Below are 26,633 nucleotides of genomic sequence, written 5' to 3'. Positions count from 1 at the left end.
ACGATATGATCCTATACCTAGCAGACCCAAAAGGGTCTACAAAGAAGCTATTAGAGCTAATAAATGAATTCAGCAAAGTGGCAGGATATAAGATCAACACGCATAAATCAAAGGCATTCCTGTATATCAGTGACAAATCCTCTGAAACGGAAATGAGGACAACTACTCCATTCACAATATCCCCCCAAAAAATAAAATACTTGGGAATCAACCTAACAAAAGAGGTGAAAGATTTATACAATGAAAATTATAGAACCCTAAAGAAAGATATAGAAGAAGACCTTAGAAGATGGAAAAATATACCCTGCTCATGGATAGGTAGAACTAACATCATCAAAATGGCGATATTACCAAAAGTTCTCTATAAGTTCAATGCAATGCCAATCAAAATCCCAATGGAATTTCTTGTAGAAATAGATAAAAGAATCATGAAATTCATATGGAATAATAAAAGACCCAGAATAGCAAAAACAATGCTAAGCAGGAAGTGTGAATCAGGCGGTATAGCGATACCAGACTTCAAACTATACTACAGAGCAATAGTAACAAAAACAGCATGGTACTGGTACCAAAACAGGCGGGTAGACCAATGGTACAGAATAGAGGACACAGAAACCAATCCACAAAACTACAACTATCTTATATTTGATAAAGGGGCTAAAAGCATGCAATGGAGGAAGGATAGCATCTTCAACAAATGGTGCTGGGAAAACTGGAAATCCATTTGCATCAAAATGAATCTGAACCCCTATATCTCTCCATGCACAAAAGTTAACTCAAAATGGATTAAGGAGCTTGATATTAAATCAGAGACACGGCATCTGATAGAAGAAAAAGTTGGTTATGATCTACATACTGTGGGATCGGGCCCCAAATTCCTCAATAGGACACCCATAGCGCAAGAGTTAACAACTAGAATCAACAAATGGGACTTACTCAAACTAAAAAGTTTTTTCTCAGCAAAAGAAACAATAAGAGAGATAAACAGGGAGCCTACATCCTGGGAACAAATCTTTAATCCACACACTTCAGATAGAGCCCTAATAACCAGAATATACAAAGAACTCAAAAAATTAGACAATAAGATAACAAATAACCCAATCAATAAATGGGCCAAGGACCTGAACAGACAGTTCTCAGAGGAGGACATACAATCAATCAATAAGTACATGAAAAAATGCTCACCATCGCTAGCAGTTAGAGAAATGCAAATCAAAACTACCCTAAGATACCACCTCACTCCAGTAAGATTGGCAGCCATTAGGAAGTCAAACAACAATAAGTGCTGGAGAGGATGCGGGGAAAAGGGCACTCTTGTTCATTGCTGGTGGGACTGCAAATTGGTGCAGCCAATTTGGAAAGCAGTATGGAGATTTCTTGGAAAGCTGGGAATGGAACCACCATTCGACCCAGCTATTCCCCTTCTCGGTCTATTCCCTAAAGACCTAATAAGAGCATGTTACAGAGACACTGCTACAACGATGTTCATAGCAGCACAATTCACTATAGCAAGATTATGGAATCAGCCTAGATGCCCTTCAATAGATGAATGGATAAAAAAAATGTGGCATTTATACACAATGGAGTATTACTCTGCATTAAGGAACGACAAAATCATAGAATTTGGAGGGAAATGGATGGCATTAGAGCAGATTATGCTAAGTGAAGCTAGTCAATCGTTAAAAAACAAATACCAAATGACCCCCTTGATATAAGGGGAGTAAACAAGGACAGGGTAAGGACGAAGAGCTTGAGAAGAAGATTTACATTAAACAGGGATGAGAAAAGGGGAGGGGAGGGGAGGGGAGGGGGGATAGTAGAGAATAGGACAGACAGCAGAATACATCAGACACTAGAAAGGCAATATGTCAATCAATGGAAGGGTAACTGATGTGATACAGCAATTTGTATATGGGGTAAAGTTGGGAGTTCATAACCCACTTGAATCAAACTGTGAAAGATGATGTATTAAGAACTGTGTAATGTTTTGAACGACCAACAATAAAGTAAAAAAAAAAAAAAAAAAAAGAAAGTTCAATTGCAAGCCTGTTGCTACATTGTATTGACAAAAGAACATCAGAGAGAGGAAATTATACCCTACATCTGACTGAATCTCATAGAGAAAGAAAGTGAGACTCAAAAACTTCAAATGCTAGCCTAGTTTATCCAACTGCCACCAGCTAGTTAAAAGGTATGCAGCTGGTCCTTAAATTCCCTCCAATAAAGTAGCAACACTGTTACAAGGGACCAGGCAGTATTCACTAGGACATGTTATCATCACCTTCATTTCATAGATATGAAAGCTGGAACACAAAGAGGCTAAATTATTTGTTTTTAAGTTAATTGATAAAGTGACACAGCTCTAAATAGCAGAGCTGAGATTCACCGGGGTGTGCTGGCTCAAGAATCCCAGATCTAACTAGCCTCCTCCTGGGCTGCCCCATTCCCCCACAGACTGGTGCCCAAAGTCTTCATTCTTATTCTACCACAGGCAGCCTTCTCTGATCCTGCTTCTGTTGATTTTTCTCACTTCATTTCTGCATAGTGTAAACTGGTGCTGGGAAAAGCAGTCTCATTTGAGCAAGTGTGGGCCATCTTTCTGCTCCCACTTGGCCAGAATGTGCCTTGGGCCAGGAACACTTCCTTACCAAAAGGCATGCACAGCCTGTGCTGGGCTTGTCACCTTTCCTGGGAAGGAAAACCTTGTTTCAGACTCTCTGAGTGTGCCTTTGTTCTGCTTAGATGCATGTATCAATGGCCTTCCGACAGGCCACCCCCACTTCTGTAACTCAGACTTGCACAGAGGGTGAGAGAGGACTCCTTCGAGTCCCACCAAGTTGGGTGTGTGCAGCCACATCTGATCCAGAACAGATCTGCTGGCCATGGGGGTCCAAAGCATTGCCCAAGTAGAAGTCATGCATGCTCTCTCCCTTCTTGTTGGCAAACCCTGTGCCACTTGAACCTAGGGTCCCTGTGTCTTTTCCTACCAGCCTTGAGTTGTGCATTCCCCGGGTGGCACTCACCTGCCTTTGACTCTTGACTGCACTCATGTCCTATTCTATCTGCTGCCCATCCTGACTGCCCAGTGAATGGCAGGGTGAAATTGAGGTACTGGGGACTGTTTGTTGGCTATTCATGTGCATTTGCTCTTCCCTGGGGACATCAATGATTTTTTTCTTAGGCAGAGAGACTCTGGGCTCCAGGGCACGGCATGTGACTCGGGATTGGCCAATTAGAGCATCCTGTTCCAGTTAGGAGCCAGGCAGGTGATCCCATGAGTCTGAGATGTAGAAAGACATTTGCTGTTGAGAGAAGAATAAAATTCTCTCCTTTTTCACCAGAGCTCCAATAGAAAAGGACAAGAGGCAGGAGTTCTTGGCAGTTATCTTGTCACATGGAACCCTAGAATGAAGACAAGGTCAAAGTCAAGAGGTAGAGACATATAGGTCTTCTTGATACTGCATGAGCTCTTAGTTCGAGCTGTGTCTAGAACCAGCTACACTTCAGATTGCTAAGTTCCCTGAGCCCCATGTTTCCTTTTTCACTTAAGCCAGTTTGAACCGGGTGCTGTTATCTTGCAGTGAGAATTCCTGCCTGGTTACTGAGCTTCACCAGACCCCAAGTCCTTAGTCTTCCAACCTTGTCACACTATCTTGAACACTCTTGTCTTTGAACTTCCTCTTTTCTCAAGCCAAAGTATCAAGAAGAGAATGCAAGTCAAGCATCTTGTCTTATTGTGTCTGCTTCTGTCCTCTAACATGTAAGTTTCATGAGAGAAACAAATATACTAAAACATCTTACCATCTTTCAATGCTGAATCTACAGTGCATTGAAATAGATCCTGGGACATCATAGGCTGTCATCAATAATGTTGAATAAATGAATAGTTTCCGTTAATTCCCCTAAGTAGCTTGGTCTTCCTTCCCTACTTCCTTTGAGCTAAGTGATTCATTCTTATCACACAGAGTCACTATTACTAGGTAACATGGTACCTTTCCTAAACTGTGAGTTCCCTAAGGGTGCTACTACTTAACTCTTTGTATTCCATATGCCTAACAGAGTTCCTGGCATAAATTAAGGGCCCTAAATAATGATTGCTAGAGGGACTTAATTGATAGACTTAACAGAATATTATTTTCATTACACCAACTCAAGCTTTCTTACCTCCCTGGTTGAAGTCTGCTGTCATTCATAATCCCCACATAGTGCTTAGGTATACTCTCTCTAGTGGGCAAGATAGGAACCTGCCTCCTTCATGGATCAAGACAGGATCAAGATACAAAAAAAGGGCCAGCCACCCCTCCTTAGGTTAAGGAATACTCAAGCTAAAGGTGCTGATTCTTTTAAGGAACTTCTAAAAATAATAGGAGGAGGTAAAATACAGTTAATCCACACTATGATGTCTTTTGCAGGAACCATTTTTGGATTCTCACAAAAAAGGAAACAGGAGATCAAGAACTCTTACCTAAGGACTTGTCCAAGCCTTATTCAAATTATAATCTTCACATATCAAAGTTATTTAAAAAGTAAAAATCTATTATTAAAAATTAATGGTAGAATTTTCTGATACAGATCCTTAGAGAAATGATGAAGACAAATATCAATTTCAGATTATGTACATATTTTTACTGCACAGAAGTAAAACAAAGTGTTCAATAAAATTTCTTGGGCAAAAAAAAATAAATAAAATTTCTTAGGCATAAAATATATTCCATAGGAAGAAAATTATATAAATAGAAGTAGAATATAAATAATGCATCTAATGAAATAAAGAAATGGCATAAAATTTCAATAGATTTTTTGCTACTTTCTTAAAAAAATAGCAAGAATCAAATTGTTGAGATACTTAAATTCTATGTCTACTTTTTAAAAAGTTGTGTGACTTTTTAATAAATATGAATTATGTGACTTTTTAATTGTTTACTGTCAGTACCAATGTCAAAAATCATGTCCTTTCTAACTTTTGAAACTTGTGATAAAGAATATAAACATTAGCCTAAAAGTGTGACAAGGTACATGTGCACCAATTTTTTTAAATGTGAAAAAAAGAATATTAAAAAACCCTTTCAGGGATAATAAAGTGTGAAAATCCTTGCTACATTTACTTCTGCTCAATGATTTTTTAACACAAATTTCCTTTCCTTACATAATACTGTAACCCCAGTCCACCACCATCTGTGGATTCAGTTATCTGATGGTCAGCTACAGACTGAAAATATTAAGTGGAAAATTCCAGAAACAAACAACTTATAAGTTTTAAATTGCACACACACCTTTCTAGTAGCATGAAGAAATCTTGCAGCATCCCACTCCATCCTGCGTGTGATGTGAATCAGCTGTTTGTCTAGCATATCCCTGTGTCTATGCCACCCATCCATTAGTCACATGGAGACCCTTTTGGTTTTCAGGTTGATTGTAAGAGTACAGCAGTTCTTGTGTCCCAGTATCACTTATTTTATTTAATAGCCCTGAAGTTCAAGAGTAGTGATGCAAAGGAGGCACCAAAGCACAAAACACAGAAGGACAGACAAATTCTATTTCTATGTGACATTGATACAGTGCACATAGGAAGAACATATTGGATCTAGGGTTTGGTATGATTAGTGGTTTTAGGCATCCACTGTGGTCTTGAAATGTATCTCCCATGGATAAGGGGGGATTACTGTATTTATTTACACTCTTCAGATTGTATTTTGTAAAACAAAATTTAGATAACTCCAAAAGCTTCTAGTTGCTATACCATCATACCAATAGACACATGCTTCTCAGTTTCATTTCTTTTTTTTTAAAATTTTTTATTTTTTTTATTGGTTGTTCACAACATTACAAAGCTCTTGACATATCATATTTCATACATTAGATTGAAGTGGGTTATGAACTCCCAATTTTACCCCAAATGCAGATTGCAGAATCACGTCGGTTACACATCCACAATTTTACATAATGCCCAATTAGTAATTATTGTATTCTGCTACCTTTCCTATCCCCTACTATCCCCCCTCCCCTCCCCTCCCATCTTCTCTCTCTACCCTATCTACTGTAATTCATTACTCTCCTTGTTTATTTTCCCAGTTTCATTTCTTCATCATTAATCTACTTAATAAACACTATCTGAGCAGGTACTAGACTCAGATACCTGTGCCTGGCCCTAGGAAGGTGACTGCTGGAATCAAATACAAATGTTCCAGTTACAGAGTCTAATAGTGATCAAGTTCTCAAGTTGCACTCAGTTGACACAACTGGATGAGAATTGAGAGATTCTAGTCGTATCCTGAAAACCAAACTGGTTTTAGGAGGGTCTAACACAACCATTATCGATTATGAGTTAAAGAGTTAAAAACACATATCACTATTCCAAATCTATATTTCTACTCTTAATTGAAAATCTCCTTGGTTCTCTCATTGCTCTCTAAAAAGAGGAACTAAGCCAACCTACAAGGAGGTCAGTGTCAGACCTAAAAAACCTCCAGCAGAACGGGCTATGTAGGAATATCAATATTCCAGATCTGTCACTGTGTGCCCCTAGATTTTGCAAATGCTCTGAAGATTATGGACTTCTGATCTGTAGATGATTTATGTGCCACAATGTGACCAGCTTTGTTGAACAGAGTCAGCTATATATTTGGGGGCTAGAAGATGACATTAATATTGCCCATATTTATCACTGAGAGGAGACACACAAGTTACAAACTGTGATTCTGAGATCTGTGGGTTCAGAGTCACCAGTGTGTGCTGTTTTCTGATGTACGAATGATGCATGTGTTAAACCCAGCAAGCTTTTCTAAAAAGAATTGTTTACTCTCATATTTCTATCTACCTGCCTTCCTTAACCTACACATGCACATTTGCACATTCTTCACGCTTTAGTGTGTTTCTTGCATAAAACAATCCCTTCTTTGATTGTTCAGAGGTAAGTGCCTATTGGGCTGGAACTATGGTGTGAAATCTCACTATTCCTAACTCCTCTAGGATGGGCTGGCAGGGTATAGTTCTGCTATCTCATTTTGTTTGTTGTTTGTGTTTTGTTTTTAGCAATCGGAGATTAGCTGATGCTGTTTTTTCTCAGTGATTAATTGCAAAATCAAGAAGAGCCCTGGCTCACTATTCTCAGAAACCACCTTTAGGCATTCAAAAAATGCCTTCTTTATTCACTCATTCAACAAATATTTATGGGCCACTTAGAGTATGTAAAGCCTTAGGCCAAGCTGGAGAGAATATTATCTACATGTCTTGGATTTTAAACACTCATTTTTTTACATCTTCATGTCTCCAATGTCTCTGAATTTGGGATGTTTCCATGGTAATGCTTTTTTTTTTTTTTTAACCCTGCTTGGTACCTAAAAACAATGCTGTGTCTTAAAACCAATGGCCTCTTAGGGTTGATGAAATCCTGCATGGCCCATGTCATCTCTGTTCCACCAAAAGAGGGAAAATAAGAGGAGGTAAAGAAGCAAATCAATTATCTTTTTCACTTTTGGAACTTTGGGAGCAAGAGTACCTTTGAGCTGCCATGGTTTGAAGATGACCTGTGAGTATCATTTCCTCGTGCTCTCCCTAGCCACAGAAGCATATCATAGCTTCCCATGGATTATCATGGTTACTCTATGGTTCTTAAATGCACAATTTAAAAATTATGTGTGTGTGTGTGTGCTCGCGCGCACGTGATGTGTGTATATGTATGTGTGTGTGTGTGTGTGTGTGTTGCTTCCTACCAAAAAGCTCATTAGGAATTTTATTTTTGATCTGTTTTGAAGTCCTAATTTGCAGATATTTTCTTAAAATATAGTGATGACAAGTCAAAAGAAGTTAGTTGAAATTATTTTTTTCCAGCAACAGAAATGTTTATTCAGTTGAACATCTACCAACTTCCTATGATGGACCAAACAACAACATGCTATTAGAAGACATGAGGTAGAGAAAGATGGGAGCTAGACAGATGATAAATAATAGGAAGGATCTTATTTTTGCCTTCAAGGGACTTAAAATGAAGAGACTGTAAACCACTAACGCTTATGCAAGGAAGAATGAATGAATCCTGGAACTAAGACCCCAGGACGTCTTCATTGGCTCTGCATCTTCAGGTGGCAACACATTTACCTTTAAATAAGACAAAACAAAGGTCTTTTCCATTTTCCTCTGAAATATGGCTACCTGGGGTGGGGAAAGACCTCAGATAACCAGATACCGGGAGTGCATGCCCAGAATCCCAGAGGCTCAGGAGGCTAAGGCAAGAGAATCACAAGTTCAAAGCCAGCCTCAGCAACTTAGCAATGCCCTAAGTAACTCAGAGAGACCTTGTCTCAAAATAAAAAATAAAAAGGGCTGGGGATATGGCCCAGTGTTAAAGCACTCCTAGGTTCAATCCCTCAGAGGAAAAATAAAAACAAAACAACAACAACCAAAAAAAATTACAAAACAGATCTAGCCCTTCCATCATTGATGTGAAGAAACAGTTCCCGTCCCCTGGGGGACACAGAGGTCCACGTATTTTGAATAGTCACCAAATTTCCTGGGTGTGGTACAATTGCCATTGCTGGTTTCCACCCACTGGCAGTGCCCCCTCCTCCCTCCACAGGGCTGTGTACATTCCTGTTCTTGCTCCATTTACCCCAACCTTGTCATTGTTCTTCAGAATCTTCACCTTGAATCTCCTCATAAAATGATCTTTCCATTCTTTGAATAACGAGTCTGTGTGACCCAGAGTATATATTAAAAGCAAGTTTCCCTGCACCAGGTAGGAAAGAGAAAGAAGAAAAAAAATGGCTTCCCTTCTAAAATGTGGGGCTTTGGGATACTAAAAGAGGCTGAGAGAGTTCATCTTTGGGTCTCCCCTCCTGGAATCTCAATCTAACATTTTGCCCCCACACAGGTGGCAGATGATAGCATGAATGACAGATGATTGTGGGTCAATCTCCCTCTTCCTGAATGCTGACTTCCAAGCTACCCTCTTCTCCTACCTGGCATCCAAGGGATTAAACATGAAGTTATTTAAAAAGATAAATTTGAATCCACTCTAGTTTATAGAGGGAGGGGAGTAAATCACTTGCAAATTTTGCATTTTGTTTTTAGTAACAGATTTGTGGGGACAAATCAGTTTCTGGACAACTCAACTCTATATCTAGCCCCTGTACCCTCCAGGGGAGCTCTTGGGCCACATCGCCCTAGACCTGGAAGTCCAAGGTGACAGAGACTCTTCCCTTATCCAGGACCCAGAAAGGGTTCCATTTTTACTGTTTAACCCATGAAACACCTGCAAGACCTGTCAACAAAAGAAGAAATATAAAAAGAAAAATCACCCATTCTAAATAGGTCCATTTATTTCAAAACAACTCATAGAAACAAAAAGCTTTATTTTCCCCTTAGTATGTTTATGCTGCCTAATATTTGGGACTTCAAGTGTTGGGGCTTTAATATTTTTCAGGTAAAGAAACTAGCTCATCACCCTTCTTCCTGTGATGTGGAAGAATTTGTAGTTTATCTGAAATTCAGATTGAATGGGGTGTTTTACATTTTGTTCTGGCAATCTTATCCTTACAGACCATTGCTTGGGACTCTACAAATACTTTCTACCCACGATTTCTTCTGATCAAAGAGATTTCAAGAAAATAAGTAGGTACTGATGATAGCAATTCAAGTATTGGGCAGCCTATCAAAGAGGAGGATCTCTTAGCATCTCAGAAGTTATAGTACAAAGTCTATTATGAGAGGAGGCCTATATAGACATAAGAAAGAAGAGGAGGCAGCCGGCAGCAAAATAAAACATCAAAGGGAAACACATCATCTTCAAGATCCAGCGGACACTGCATGCTGGTCCCCTGTGCCAGGTCAACATGTGCCACCCTGGAGAGAGCTGACTCTGGTCAGTCTTCTTCACTCTTAAGCCTCTAAGCAAGTGGAAAATGAGACCTTAATTCAGCACTTTGGAAACCATGGCACTCTGACAAAGGCCCAGCTTATTTTCTGTTTTGCATCCCAGCCAGGACTTTCATGCAAGTTCTCAAAGGCAAGGTTAATATTTATAGGTGGAAAATGGTACTAGGTACCTTGATAAGCTCACAGAAACAGTTAAATGTGTGTGTGAATCATTTAATCACAGTATCTGGAATATATAAACATGGCACATATTATCTCCCCCCACCCCACTTTTCTTTTCTTGACCTCAAAATTTGATCCAAGTCTGGGAGTTAAAAAGTCCCATTTTGTGTAATCAGGTTCTGGTTGAACATGATTGCTGAATTATTTTAAATTGAAGACACATGTCTGGGGGTTGAGCCATATGTATTATTTCAGGATGGTGTCCATTAGGTCTTATCCACAGGGGCTATCTTCAACTTTTGCCACATTCAATGCATTCTTTCTACATCAGTATTTGCAAAATGGTGAATCATATATAAGGGAAAATTGGAGGGAATATGGTACTCATTAAAGGGTGATTTTTTGAAATTATCTGAAATGCATTATTCAGACCTGTTTCCAGTCTCCCCTGCTAAGGGTTCCAATGCTGGTTAGAAAAGTTCCAGGGAAAAGAAAGAGAGATTATTTTACAGATAATAACAATGCATAAATAAATGCAACTTTGCCATTATGTAAGCTCCTTTTGCAAGACTCTATCTTTGAAGACTTTACAACTAAATCAACATTTACTTTAATTCCTTCTCAGCCCTCGACACATTAAATGCCTTAATTGCAAATCTAAATTGCTGCCAGTCTCTACAAGCTTTTCACTTTGAATACATGTGTCCCTGAACCATGGCTTTGTCAGACTTCACCCTGTAAGGGCAACAAGTTTACTTTATAAATTGTTGCATCATGTCAAGGGCCCCCTGCTCTGACTCAAAGATTGCTTGCTCTCCAAGAGGAGTAGCCAGGGTAAGGGAGTAACTGGAAGATTGAATCAGGGCAATGATCCAAGCACACCTGACAGCACTCCACTCCAAAGGTCCTCCTCCCCGCAGCAGGAGCTGGAGCTTCTATCTGATGGCTGTTCATTTGTGAAGCTTCATGGAAGTATAATTCACACACCATAGAATTCACTCTTTTGAAGTACACAACTTAACGGTTTTTAGTAAATTTACAGAGTTGTGTAACCATCACTGCAATCTAAGTGGAGAACAATTCTGTCATCCCCCAACGGAACCTTAAGTTCTTCAGCAATTCCTCCTCATTCCCATCTCTAGTCCTAGACAGTCACTAATCTACTTTCTGTCTCTCTAAATCTGCCTTTTCTGAACATTGTACAGAAAAAGAATCATACAATGTAGTCTTTCTGACTTTTTCCACCAAGCATAACTTTTGGAGATTCATCCATGTTTTAGCATCTATCTTACTTCATTTTCATTGCCAAGTAATAGTCTGTTGTATAGATATACCACATTTAGTTCACCCAGGCGTCAGGTTGATGACATCAGTATTTATTTGGGTTGCTTCCACTTTCTAGCTTCAGACAGTTAATAACTATGAAAAATGCTGCTGTGGACATGAGTGTACAAATAGACATTACCAAACGAATTTGAGGTAGGATTGCTATTGTAATTCACAGTAAACTTTAAGTTGAGTTTGATGTGTTTGTTTTAAAAGGTTCCTCATGCTTTTATTAAAATGCCTGTTAAAAAGAACATTCCAGAGTAAGTAGGCACCTGAGAGTTTTAAGAAATAACATTTATCAGAATGAGAAGCTTAGTGATTTTATGACATGAAGTGGTTAGGAGTAAGTAAAGAAATCACTGGAAGGAAGTTTCAAGAGGAAAAGCAACTGGAGTAACAGAGAGAGAGAGAGAGAGAGAGAGAGAGACTCTTCTGCACCAGCTTCAACCTGGAGTTTAAAGAGCTCAGACCCACATGCACTCACTGTGCAAATACTCTTTCTGACACCTTCAGCACATACTGCCTGATTTCTGGAAGTCCTGCTCAATTAAATAACATGGAAGCTACTCGGGGAGAAGTGAAGTTGGAAGTGGCAGGGAGGTGAGCAGGTCACAGCACAGGGAACACAGTTGTCAGGCTTTGTTTACTCCCAGGACTTCTAAGGACTTCAGTAGCTGATAGGAGATGCCAGCAATTCCATTGTCAGGGAATGAGTGTTGTTCCAGTTGGCAAAGTGGCTCTATCAAAAACTGTCCTAACACGCGACCCCAAATCCCCCTGCTAGAGCCATGAAACATCCAGCCTATGGAAAATCCTCTCCCCAGAAAGCACCATGGAAAAGCAGGCATAGAAAAAGCAGTGAGGCTGATGGAAGGAGATAGCAACCAAAGATCAAACCCCAGCATCTTGTCCTGGCTCTGCTCTAACCCTGACTGGAATCTCTAGGCCTCAGTTTCCTCCTTGTGAAATGAGTGGAATGCACATTGGATTTCTTCTTGGAGATTTTTCCATACCCAGGGTTCTGTTTCTCTGTTTTCTGTTTTGAAAACTTACGCTTTTGAAACCCACATTTAAAAGTGAAACCAGCATCATCATCCTGTTAGCAATTAACTTACTTATGTCAAGAGACCGGGTCTGGAACACCAACTGGTGAGTAATTAGCATTTGGAACACAATTTTTTAAAATGCCACCCAGGGTCCCAACGGCACCCCAACTCTTTTGCAGATAGGAAAATTGTTGTTGATTTTGCTACATATTCTCTTGCAGGTTGTTTAGCTTCTTTGTGTAGGAGTTGAGAATTGAATCAACATTTTAGGGTTTCCAGACCTTGATGATATCAATTAATCCAGATTTCCTGAGAGCAAAGAAAATATTCATTCAAGAGCCTGAATAAAAAAAAAAAAAGCAGAAACAAACAAACAAAAAAAACCCAACCACCATTTGAAAAATTTCTCACTCCCTGCCTGCTCCCACCCCCCAAAATAGTCTTTTCCTTCTTCCTGTTTTTACTTTATGGTTTAGGTTCTTATTGGAATGGTGAGATCCTGATAGAGAAAGAAAAGGGAGGGTAGTGGCAGTGTGGAAATACACCATAAGGCCCATGGTCTCCTGAGAATAAAGAACGTTGTCACTGAGGAGAATGTCAACACGTTTCCTCCCTTCTCTGTTGCCTACGTCCTCTCTCACCCATGGAGCAAGCTGATGTCGCCTGGCCAGCTCTCAGACACAAGCCAGCCCCGAAGGCTTAACATGCTTTCATGAGGACAATTCAAGTACATCTCTTGCTGGAAGCCAGCCAGGTCCATTCACTTCCCGGTTGCAAGAATCAGCCACGGAGTCCCCAGAGATGCCTGTTCTGTTGAGCTTCATGCAAAGTATTCCAGGGCCTTGGCATTAGGGCTATCCTACAAAGCCAGTGGCCAGCCTGCTAGTGAAAGAAATCTGGGACAGATGGTATGAAATTGAGATCCCATCATCACTACCCTCTCCCAATGCTGGCCTGTTACTTTGGCAAATCTCCGAAAAGCTCCATGGCACACATGCTGGCCTTGCCAGAGGTCTGTGACTTAAACATGGATGCCTGAACATCACAGCTGATGAGGAGGTGGCCCATGAAAGAGGAGACTGCATTAAGTCATGTGGTCAGAACTGCATGTGCCTTTGAAAAGGACCACATGCTGCTGGACCAGTGGCGAGGTCTCTTTCCACATATGGACCCATCTGTTGCAGAGAGACGAACCTGTATTACTGAGAAGCAGTTCTGTATGGGAAAGGGAGCCTGGTTCTTTAAGGAAAAAAAAATGGCTGCAAAGTTTCTCTTTTTTTTCTGATTTTTCCATTTGGGATTTAACTAAGAGGTAGTTCTGTAGAAAAACCCATCTGAAGCAACTGCATGGCATCATGGGAAGATCCATGCATCCTCCTTTGATTTTTCAGTGGATGTTGGACAATCTCTCTTTGCTTCACTTTTCTCATTTGTGAAATAGAAAGCTCTGAGTGGGATGGGGGAAAGTGGGAGGAGGAGGAAGAGCACCATGGAGGGATGGTTGGTACGAGTGCCAGCCACAATCCACACGAGGCCAGTCCCACTTCTTCCCATCGCCAACTTTCAAAATGCCAGCAATGGTACATGGAACAATCAGGATGCTTTGGCTGGCACTGACTCCCAGCCTGCTGGTGTTAGTTTATTTTCATGGCAAAGAATTATATTTCCTCCTTTCCTAAATATTTCAAAATGATACAAATACTATATAAGTCCGTAAACAAAAAAGTACTTCAGATTCTTCAAACAAAGCCTTTTTAGGGATTCATAAAATGGCATATTGCATTTCTCCAAGCTCTTATTCGAAAAAGCAAACAGAATTTATTAAAAGATGATTATCTTATTCTATCCCACTGTCATCCAAAAGGAAGAGAAGAGGAGGGAATCTGCAGTTTGATCATTTGGATTTAAAAATTCCTGCTCCACTGCTTTTGACTCAAATGATTAAACACAACCGGAGCTTCAGTTTTGTTCTGTATAAAAACAGCATGATAGCAGTAATAACGACAATAACAACTTTTAAGGATTATTGTGACCATTAAATGAGCTACATGCTCTTCGAAACATAAAGCCCTAAATGAAAGTTAGTTATTGCCAAGCCCGGTGGCCCATGCCTATAACCTGTAATTCTAGCTACTCAGGAGGGGGAAGCAGGAGGATCATAACTCTGAGGCCAATCTGGGCAATTTAGCAAGATCATGTCTCAAAAGCAAAAATTTTTTTAAAAAGTTGGGAATGTGGCTGAATGGGTAGACCACTCATCTATTACCAAAGCCCTGGGTTCTATTCCCCCACACTGAGAGAAAAAGTTATTATTACCTGAAAAGGGGGGCACAATTTCATTAAAACATCTGGAAAAGGTTTGTTTTTTGCACAGGATTTTTGTTAGGGTGGGATGCAGAGAAAAATTCTGAAAACAGCTAGCTGAGAATGGAGCCAGTTTGAACAACTTCCTCATCTGTAGTTTTCTCTTTCCAATTATGTCTGCAAAACTTCCTCGTTTCTTGAGTGTATTTCTGCAGGCTTCATAATCAGGGAAACATTGCTGTCAAAAGAACTCAAAATTGTGTTAGGAAATGGCAGGAGGATTTTCTCTATCTTTTTCCAACACCCTTTCCTTAGAGATCAGATACATTTTCCTGGCAAGATGCTCATCATTTGGAGGTTGCTTTGCAAATTTCCTTCAATTTCAGCTCACGTGCAAATTAGACTACACTTTTATTTTAGGATACAGGAAACTCTATGAAGGATGAGAAAAGAAATCTAATGTGATCAAGTCTTAGAAGGGTACTAGTGAATACTGGCTTTGATGGTATCTTCTCCATCATGGTCAATTTTAAATGATTCATCACTTTCTTGTTCACATTGTTTATTGTTAGAAAAAGTGGAGTTTGGGGTTTGTAAAATAATAAATCCCCTTATTTTTTTTTTCTTTGAATTCTTTTTTTTTTTATTGATTGTTCAAAACATTACAGAGCTCAAGACATATCATCTTTCATACATTCGACTCAATTGGGTTTTGAACTCCCCAAATACATAATACAGACTCACTTCTGTTACATACTCACATTTTTACATAATGGCATATTAGTGACTGTTGTATTCTGCTACCTTTCCTATCCCCTACTATCCCCCCTCCCCTCCCCTCCCCTCCCATCTTCCCTCTCTACCTCCTCTGCTGTTGTTCAATTCTCTCCCCTTTAAGAATAGAACAAGAAGGAAGAGCATGAGGAAAAGACTAACAGTAAACTAAGACGAATGGGGGGAGAGAAAGGAAGAGAGAAGGGAAAACATATGGAAATGGTAGGAGACCTTCAGTGATACACAAAATTATAAGAGGTTATGAGGGGCAAGGGGGTGGGGGGAAAAAAAGGGGAGAGAATTAAATCCCCTTATTAACAATTTTCCTTTTATGATTCCTAACACAGATGCACTGTATGAACAGATATCGATCACATTTTTAAATGGATCCAGTGCTGCAGTTTTACCCATGGAATGAGAATTATCTATTCCTCTATTAAGTTGAAAAGTGCCCTCAGGTTTTGCTGCTAATTCAAAGGGAGGAGAGAGAAGTCGGAGCAGGAGACAAGATGGTATGATGTTGAAAGGAAAGGGAGGCTGCAACAGCATGTTGATTAAAAGGCTCTGCTGCCTTATGTTTACGTACATCACCCAAAGTCTATATGAAAGGTATAGACTTTGGATTGCATTGAGTAGGCTGTCATATGAGCAAACCAATAAGACATCTTTTAAAATCTTCATCCAGGTGTTGTAAAGACAAGCAACAAACTATCAATGCTAAGAAGATTTAAACATTTTTTGAGGGCCAGCCTAAAATACTTTTGCAACTCTGATAAAGATCCCTTTCTAAAAAAACAAAACAAACAAACAAACAAAAACAAATATGAAGCATGTCCTCCAATTTCAAGCATTGCATGGATAATCTGCAACCCACATTACAAATCCCTGAGGTATTCTGTACCTCTCGAATTTACCCCTTTATTTGCTATCTGGTTTACATGAATAATGAACATATCAACAATGTTCTTCTGACATTATGAAGCTGTCTGTATGTCATAAATAGTGGTGTTATTCATATGGTCAACAGTATTCATAAATAGTAAGAGTCCTATGTGATAAATAGTAACTGTTTCCAAACACTTTTGGCTCAGAGTATAGCAGAGGACAAACACATCACCCTCTTATTAATCTTTTAGATATCTTTGGATTAATAGAAAGTGAAACTATTTATGGAAAAACTTCCACAATTCTTTGTTCTCGGAAGAATCTATATCTTTGCCTCTATCTGTTAATTTAATTATCAATCATCACCACAATAACACTTTCTTAAAAAAAAGAAAAAAAGTAAAACCAGCTTGGTAGGAAAAATCCTGTAGATAAAGAAAGAGCTAAGGTTGCAGTAATTCTCTTTTGTGGAAAATAGGTCAGAACTAAAGCTCTTCCATAGGAAATAAATTTTCCATGCAAATGAAACCTTGCTTTTATTTTTAAAACAGTGTTCTATTATTTTTGAATAATGGTGGAAGATTTAATATGTCAATGTTTCTTCCCATTTTATGGAGAATTATGATACACCAAAACCTTTTTATACGATACATTAAAATCTCAGAGATCTTTCAAATTTAGCCAAAGGTTTTTATTTAATTAAATTAACTTCTTAGAAGAGAATAGTATCTTATTCTGAAATAAGTGGTATAAATTCATGCTCTTCTTATTTAGCAGTTTCTAAAGCATTTAATATACAAAAGCAAAAGCAACAATACCCAAGTAAAACTTTTAACAATTTCTAGCTGTTTGAAATTAATATTTGAAGTTTGATCTGTAAATGTGTTTGATATTTTATATTAATATGTATTTTGGTTTTCTTGATGATATTCCCAAATAAATTAAAAGTACGCGAGTCAAGAGGTATATTTGTCACAAAGCTTCTACATGTTATTTCCCAAAGAAACAAGAATGAAAATTATTATATATGGGTAGATTATGTAAGGAAAATGTTTCATCCGTATGGACTCTTCTGTTGTAGAATAAAGGTTTCATTTTCAGAATTACAGATGTATAAAAATCATACATCCGTGCTTGTGGGAGACTTGTAAATTTTCTCATGTTGTGTAAAAACTTGAATGCTGGAGGCCAAAACTCACAAAAGTTAATGATCTTTCTGCTTTAAAAAGCCAACAACGTTTTTGGGTTTTTTTTTTTTAAACCAAGAAAAGAAACAAAACATATGCAGCCTATGTGTGGTATTTTCAAAATTTTTTATAAAGGAAGAGTATGTGACATTATCAACGCTATGTATTTAACTTGCTTATGTTTGTTGAAATCACTTCCGTTCAGAGAAATAAATGGAAATGGAAAATAAATCCCAATGTGCCTGGAGCATCTTGTCTCACCTTACTTTTAAGGAAGCCAGTTCTCTTTTGGAAAAAGACTACAAGGTAAATTATGAACTGACTGGCTTTTTAATACTTATAAGACAAACAAACAAAAAAAACAAAAAAAAAACAGTAACCATTTATTTTCTTTTGAACATGTCTGACATTATTTTGGAGAGATTTTATACAACTGGGTGTTTCATCAGTATCCATGGTGCACAACTTAGGAATGAGTTGTAACTTAAGTTTCTCTTTTATTGTTTGGAACTCAGCACATTTTCTCTTAGAATCAAGAGTTCCACTGGCTAGGAAGACTCTTTAGCTAGCTCACAAAATTCAGAGTAACCCACAATTTAGCTTACTTTCTATATGAATAGTATTTAAGTAGCAATCAGCTCTCAGATAAAATATTTTGTATAGAAAAATGCACTCTATATTCCATGTCAGTACCAGGAAGTAGCTCAACCACTGGATCCTGGGGAGTGGCCCGGGTTGGAAAGAAAAGGACAGGACAGTTAATCTGGACCATCATGAACTCCTAAATTCACTATTATTGTGTCTTTTTTTTTTTCTTAAGGTGAAACTGTGACCCTCATACAAAAAAAAAATTAACTCATGTCAAAGACTTTAATTCATTAGATAATGAGGGACAAGTAAGATGCTGACATTGATTCAATAAAGCAATAAGGAAGGCCAAAATGAAATTTATGAAGAGATGCAAAAAGGGTCTATCTACAAAGCAATGATGTATTATATTCCAAAAGATACAAATTTTCATTTCTATAAATGAGTTGTTTTCATCATCAGTTTTCTAAAACTCACAGAACTATAAAATAGCTCAAAACCCGATAAAAGGTAGAGCTACCTCCAAGAATGCATTAGACAAGACTCTTATTACTTTTATCAATTTTAAAGTATTTCATCATTTTCCCTGGAAAGTTATACAACAGGAGAGTCAACTCAGGGCAATCACATCCCTGAAGTTGTAGATTAGGAAGAAAATACTGAATTCTGGTGACACCCACACCATCTATTAACAAAGACTAGGTGAGTATTCTCTGGTAGAAACAGTGCCCATTGCAAATGCAGTCGTTGCATGGGTAATTTAAAATTTTCTGGTAGCCACATTACAAAAAGCACTTATAATCAAACGGAATAAAATATTTAAATAAATATATGCAAAATATCTCAACATCATCACTATGAAAGAAGTATCAATGAGATAGATTACATACTTTTTTCATTATAAGTCTTCAAAATCCAGGGTGTATTTTACATATAAAATACTCTTAATTCAGACTAGCCTCATTTCATGTTTCCTAGCCACATGTGGCCAGAAAATCAAACATCTATGAGCTAGCTAAGTTTTGCATTGTTTGGAACATTAATTAGAACATTGTTGGTTCATCTCTTCCCATTCTATATCTTTTAAGGTAGTCAGTTTCTCAAATTTCTTAATTTTGGAATGATGTATGCTCAATGCCCAAGGAAACTATAATTTGAAGTGGCTGTCCTCTGTGGCCCCTTGAATGTTCTCATTAACACTCTGTACTGTTGCTTTTTCCCAAGGAGACCATACTTACTTACCCATGTGATATGAGAGGGAGTGATGAGCCTGCAGGGAGAGAGACAGCAAGAACCATAATAATAAACATAATATTGCTCTGCCAATCACCTGAGTATGACAGCCACTTCAAATTATAGTTTGGCCCATTAAAATATTAACTTTTTTTATTTTCATATCACCCTTGTGAGGTAAAAACAGAAGATACACTTCTCAAAAGTTCTCTTTCACTACAGAGTAAGAAAGAGATATTTTGCTTCTTAGTAGGGGACTAATGAATGTATATCCAACTCACTGTCCCAGATACTGCAAATGTCTGAGTTGGCATCATCAGTTCCATATCAAAGCTCTGGCCCTACGAGAGAGAAGGGCCCCCTCGCCACAGCATGGCTACCACAGTGCCCACCATGCTGCAGTACAACATAGGCAGGGCCAGGCAGATACTCAGGAGGAAGGTAAATGGAAGTGATCCTGGTTTATCTGCAAGAAACAGGGTGGGGGTGGTTATGGGAACCCTTTATCCTTAAACCAGCTTGATCATTATATCTGTATTTATTTACTCCTCTTCACTGTGTCCTCTCCCCACAGGGCTCTCGGAGAGAAGGATACAAATCCAAGTCAGACGGTCAACTGGGATCACTCATAAAATATCATTCCACAAAGTTCTACGGTAACACTTGGAATTTTTCTTACTCATCATAGTTCTGGGAGTTCACATAATATAATCTGAGTTAGGTGAACATAGGTGTGTGTGTGTGTGTGTGTGTGTGTGTGTGTGTGTGTGTGTGAGAGAGAGAGAGAGAGAGAAAGAGAGAAATGGTCTAACGCTAGTCCTCAGACTCAAGACATATCCCCCACTTCTCATTTTCCCAGGACCCTGGCTAAAATCAGTGCTCCAGAGACCAGGGGTCTATAGATTGATTTTTGGTCCCCTCTGTAACCCCTCACACCTACTCTTGAACTTTCATAAGAGCAAGGAAGTCACTATGCTCCCCACACATCCAACTATTTGGACTCTGGTGGCTGCCATTTGCAATCACCACCTCCTATGCATGAATGGTACTTTCACCGCCGGAGCGACACAGGCATCCCATTCAATCAGCAGCGTCTGTCTGTATTTACCATTAGCTGGCCAATAATAACCCATTGAAGGACTAGGCTCTATAATGTTTGTGTAAGAAGGGGAGGAGGGAAGAAAAGACTACATGCACTGAATTCAAGAAGGGAGATATTTCTTTCCTACTATAAACAGAAATGATTATAAAACCAGAACCCAGAGAGAGTTCCTCACCCTTCACTTTGGCATGAGGGGTTGCAGTTCTGCAAGGCCTACTCTTTGCATGCTGACTTCCCCAGGTTTTTACTACATTCCAGGGAGGGAGATAGAAACCAAAGCAAACAATGTGTCCCCATAGGACCCTCTCCCCCTTTCAGAAAGGCTTCTATGTTTAATTCTCTGCAGCTTTTTAAACAGTTGAATAGGGAGGTTTTGACAGTCTGTGGTTGAAGAGAATGCCTGCTCTCTCTAAGGACACCCACTTTAGATAATCCCAGCTGGCAGCGGGACCCAGGGCTTGGGCAAAGGGATTTTCTTGGCAGTTTCTTCTCCACACATTCTGTCATCGCACAACTGTTTTCTTCTCCACAAAAGAGTAGAGAGCAGATCGAGAGCTGGTTGCTAACTACCTGCAAATGAACCAGCTTCTCCCTCTTCCCCATCCTGTAGAGTGTCTGATTCTAAGGTTCTGATGCTACAAAAACATTTCGATAGTGAACGGTACTTTCTGTGGGTGTTTGCCTTGAAAACAGGGGGTCCCTAAAAACTCTGGGCTTTCTCACATTCTCTCTACATTCACTTCCAGAGACTGGTGGCATTTTCAAGTGGGCAAATAGGACAGACCCAGAGTCATCTTCCCCACCATGTTTTGGATGGAGAACATCAACAACAAAAGGAGATATTCCTTCCATGGCTCTGTCGGATTTGTGACCTCCTGATGACTCTCTCCCAACCACACACTACAGAATATCCAGTGACCATCTGGTGGACACTGATTGACCACATTCATTTGGCAGGCATTTGTTGACCTCTGCCACGTACTCTGAGTCCCATAAGCCAGCTACACCCCCAGACAGGTCTCCTGAGGTGGAAGTAGCCTTGGATAGCCTTTGCACCAGGAGCATGCCCGAGAATGGCCTAGGATTTCCTCTACTTCATCCCAGGCTGCCTTTGCAGAGCTGTCTGTATACCCACAGGGCTCAGGTCCAAAAGACATATTTAAGGCAATTGGCCATAGAAAGCACTAGACCCAAATAACCTCCCAGGGTTCTTAAGGACAGAGCTTGAAGCTCACAAAGGAAGCGCCAAATGAGCTACAGGTGTGAAGGAGATGAGCCGACTCCGGCATGGTAGAGAGCGAAGCAGCCCAGATTGCAAAGTTATGTCGACCTCCTAAGGTTACAGCCATTAAGTGAAGAATTTAAATCTGTAGCCAAATGTACCCTATTTCCTAATACAGAGTTCTTTCTTGGCAAAAACCATCTTTATAAATGTCTCCTGCTCATTCCTCTTCTTTCCAACTTCCAGAGCTCGACCAAAACGCATTTTTATATTAAAGAGGGAATAAAGCAATAGAAGTAAAAAGAACAAATGTGTCTGGGTCTTTCTCTTGTCCCATTATTTCTTATCAACTTTGAATCCAATAAAACTTAATCATAACTCAGCCATGAACTTGCAGCATGAAGTGAGGAAATTTGGAACCTATGTTTTCAATTCATTTATACTTGACTCATCAAAATATTTTTCTTGGTTGTGTTTTTTTTTTAAGCTATTTGATGTTTAAGGAATTGTTTCCAGCTTTTAAAGTAAATCTTTTAGAGCCTTTGTCAGTTCAAAACAAGAAGCTGCAGGATGCTAAGAAAATAGAAACTCCGATACAGGAAGGTTCAGGGACGGTGTAAAACTCAGAGCCATGAATTTGAGAGGGTTCAAAAGTTGGCAAAGTGAACCCTTCTCATCCCTACCCACAAATAATAAATATCACAACAAGGAAAAAGAGAAAGGGGAAAGCCACTGGAAAGCCATAACTTATCCTGTCTCCAGTCTTACAGTTCTTTCCAATAAGCCAAGAGTTCTCTGGAGAACTTAGGCTGTGCTGCCTGCAGGGAGCTGAGCTCGCCTGGGGTCATAAATTACCTTGCCTGGGATAAGCTTTCCTCCAGGTCCAACAGAAGGACAGCTCTGCAAGACCCATCACCCAGCTCTGTGCTTCTTAAATTATCCTTCATCTGGTTATGACATCTGAAAAGCTAGAGGGAAATGATCACCCCAAATCTGACCCTTATATATATATATATATACATACATACACACACACACACACAGAGATTACTATTTATTTGGAGAAGCATATGAAAAGCTCTATTTCTTCTATTTATGCTTGCAAATAGGGTATTGTTGTGTCTTTTCTCAGTGTGTGTATACACATATACACACAAATATATATATATATATATTATATATTCCAAATAAATAGTACAATGTGTTCAAATTGTCCACACTAAAGATTATTTTTTAATTGCAATGTGACCCTAAGTCCTTTCCCCAACTGAGGTAGCCATAGTGAAGCTTAAAATTACTGGAAACGAGGGCTGTCAGGAGACAACTTTTCCCCTTCACTCTTACTTTGTAATCAACATCCCTGTTCCAGTTTTTCAACTGCATTCAGATGTGTAAACACACAGACAGACACAAGCACGCAAACATCTCAGGACGCAGAATACTTGAGTAAACGGCTGGAGTGCCTTGAAATGTGATCAAGTCTCAGAGAGCAGGTATCAGGCCAAGAGAAATAACTCTTATTTGTAAAAAGTTCCATAATAAATCAGAGATCCTTTTCCTCCGCATGTCACCTGACATGTTTAATTTGTCTGCTTTGACAGAATCGTGGCAAGTAGAGTTGACTGTTGGCACAATTAGAATGGGCCTTTGTGATGAAGAGGCAGGATATCAGGCAGAGAAGGGCACAAGAAAGGGGCACACACGGTAGGCATCTTGTAAATGCCGGGGAGAGCTGGCTTGGTGTGGTGGAGGATGAAAAAGAAATGGACAAAGATTTCAGGCTTTGCAGATTCACAGTACGCCAAGCCAATGGGAAGCTAGTAACCTGTCATACCATCCAAGAGATTTAACTTCTTCCTTTCCTTGTTTACTTCTCCCTGGAATCAAGTTTTATCATAACCTTTAGGGAATAATAAAGACCCACTCATTTTCATGTCAGCATTTTGCTTATGGAACACAAGATTTATACCGAAGACAAGGAAATGTACTCTTAGGAATGTCTGCACCTCTGAACTAGGGCAAGCCAGTGGATTTATTAGTGTCAGTTGGCTAACCTTGCATCTGGCCATACAATTTGTTTTCAAAGAAAAAGCTATATATACCAAGAGAAGAAATAGGCTTGATTCTGCTAACAAAATAGCTTTTAAATACCTATACATCTTTTATTTGAATGAAATATATATATTTTTCATATATTTTTTTCCATCCAACTCATAAAGATGGATCATGGCTCCTGTCTGTGATGCCTGATGCTCCCTTTCCTGCACCAACTTGTCCTACCTACCAAGGCTCACATGGCCCCCCAAAAGAGGAGACTGCCGGTACTTCACCCCTAAATTCTTATGCAAATTAGCTCAATTCATCCTACCTTACAATGTGGAAATACACTATCCCCAATTTTATAGATGAGGCAGCAGAGGAATGGACAGAGATCAAGATATTCTCCCCAAATCACCCAATGGCAGCACCAAGACTCAAACCCAGAGAGTCCAGATCTAGAGTGTACATTTTCGACCACTCAGCTGGGCCACCTACATGTGAGCTAAGTTCCATTAATTTGAGATGTTTTCTGTAAGCAGATTATTATTGAATATCCAACAGAAAATCAACTTACCATTGGTTAAGTAGATATATGTAATTCTTTACTTTTGTTTATTTTCTGTTTTCTGTCAATATAATTTAACTGCAATATGCATATACCAAAGTACCTACACATTCAGTCCCATGCATTTTCTATAAGGTTCACATAAGCCAGCATTCAGATCAAGAAATGGATCATTTTCAACAGAGAAGCCCACCCCCTTGCCCACCTTGTGCCTCCTTCAGAGAAGCCCACCCCCTTGCCCACCTTGTGCCTCCTTCAAGTCATTACCCTCCCATCTCTACCCCAACCACTGTAGTTGTTACCATTTTGGAGGTGAGGGGAACGAGGGGGTCTAATACTTGATTATAAGCACATGCTTTGGAAGCAAACTGCCTGGGTTGAAACCCATTAGCCCTTTTACAAATTCTGCTTCTTTGGACAAGTCATTTAATTTCTCTTTTCTCAACTATAAAATGGGGATATTAATTGACCCTGTTCATGAGTCTTGGTGAAGATTAAAGGCTATAATACATCTAAGAACCTGAGACCCAGGTAAATAGAAAAGCTCAGGGTAAACTTTCAGAAAGTCCCAGCTATTGTTATCACTGGGACACTTTCACCCAAAGAAGGCACAAAGGGAGTAGCACAAGGGAGATGGCAAGAGAGAAGACAGAGGGATTCCAACCCAAAGTGTTATCTTTCAATATAAAAAATAAACCCATCTCTAGGCTGGGGACAGGATCAGAGATGAACAGGTTGAGGAAGAGCTAACCAGTTAGTTTTCTGATTGCACAAATTCAAGTTTCCAAAGTAAAACTGTTATTTGCAACTTCATGCAATTTCTCATCATCCTATCTACACCCCATATACTCACACATGCCAAAGCTGAGTATGACCAATACTATTTCAGGTCACCCATGAGCTTCCCACCAGGACTCCTAATCATCTAGAATTGGATGTATATGTTTTAATTTCCGTCTATAGAAAGAGAAGGTGTATATATTTTTTCCACCCAACTCATGATATAATTCCTCCTGTCTTTCGTACCATGCCGTTTTGACCATAAATGTAAAAATCTCTATTCAGCATAGATTTTAAAGAATAGATTCCAGCATTTTTCCATGGCACATTTCTTTACATTTTTGCATCACTCAAAACATTTTTTTTTTACCCATTTCCTTTAGAACTTCTCAAAATTCTCTGCAGCGTAAATCAAAAGTAAATAGCTAGTTTAAAGCACTGATTCCAAGAACTCAGAAGCCTCAGGAAAATAAAAACACAAGACAGAGAACTTGTGGTGCAAATTTCCTTTTTTCTTTCCTGCCAGAGGAATGCATTTACTGCAACTTCTTTTTTATGTCTACATATTTTTATTGTAACTGTCAAAACAACCAAGGTAAAGTTTTTAAAAAAAGGAGAGAAGCATAAAAACATTTTTCAAGCAATATTAAAAATGACAAGTATATAATACCAATTTGAATAACACATGGACTACAATGAAGGATTAGCGTAATTTAGATTCTCAACAAGTATCAAATAGATTGAGGCCTGACATATTGATTTGTTAATTTATAATTGAGTTTAGGAAAATTCAAAATGGATAAGAAAAAGACCCCTGCTTTGTCCTTTCCTCCCCCCTCTCTCTCTCCACCCCCCCCCTGTGTGTCTGTGTCCTTATCCGCCCTTTCTCTAGCCTCTGTATTTTTCTTTGCATATTTGTTGTGAGATAAACAGACCAGAAATGACTATTAAACGCTCTGTACAGTCTCAAGTTCTAATAGATCTTTTTAACGCAATAGAGATAATGTTACTTACAGAGCTTTCAATCGCGTGGCCATATGGCCAGCCAGGCTGTCTGTCCAAAAGGAACAAAATGCTTCCTTCCTGGGTGGCTGGCTGTGGGCTGGAACAGTACGCGATGTTCGAGATAAGAAAACGGAAGTTCCAAGCTCGGAGCTTGTGTGGTTTAACCAAATGAGGTAAAATAAGAAATGGACAGTCCGTCAGAAGCCGCCTTATTTGCAGCATGTGTCAGAGCCAGTGTGGGGATCTGGAGTTGGACAGCGTCTCTCTCAATCACAAGCAGGAAGTCCTTGTTCCAGCACCTTCGCTCTGTGCAGATATAAATATGAGATGAGACTGCTTTGTTACCTTTTAGGGATATTATACATACCAAAGACATCATAATAAATGTCCTTGAGCTTGCTGTGAAGGATAAAGTAAACTAAACCTGTAATGTCTGATCCAGTGGCTGAAGATTATGTCCATCCATTTCTAAAGCTAGAGATCCCGTTTGATGGCTTAGGTCCCTCCAACCCTCAGATAGTTGGGGGCATCCTGGGTA

At 39.2% G+C, this 26,633-nt stretch overlaps 1 long non-coding RNA gene across 2 annotated transcripts in view; it reads right to left on the bottom strand.

The window, feature by feature from the left end:
* Nucleotides 1–26,397, bottom strand: part of LOC144375370 (uncharacterized) — a 50,269-nt gene extending 23,872 nt beyond the window's left edge. Inside the window, exon 1 of one of the 2 annotated variants that reach the window (XR_013435102.1) lies at nt 26,105–26,397. This is a non-coding gene — a long non-coding RNA (uncharacterized LOC144375370). The remainder of the gene's footprint in view (nt 1–26,104) is intronic. The other variant, XR_013435101.1, reaches the window with a different exon arrangement.
* Nucleotides 26,398–26,633: the final 236 nt, after the last annotated feature.

Source organism: Ictidomys tridecemlineatus, chromosome 2 (genome assembly GCF_052094955.1).
Source record: "Ictidomys tridecemlineatus isolate mIctTri1 chromosome 2, mIctTri1.hap1, whole genome shotgun sequence".
NCBI classification, from domain to species: domain Eukaryota; kingdom Metazoa; phylum Chordata; class Mammalia; order Rodentia; family Sciuridae; genus Ictidomys; species Ictidomys tridecemlineatus.
This window is presented reverse-complemented; position numbering and strand designations above follow the sequence as displayed.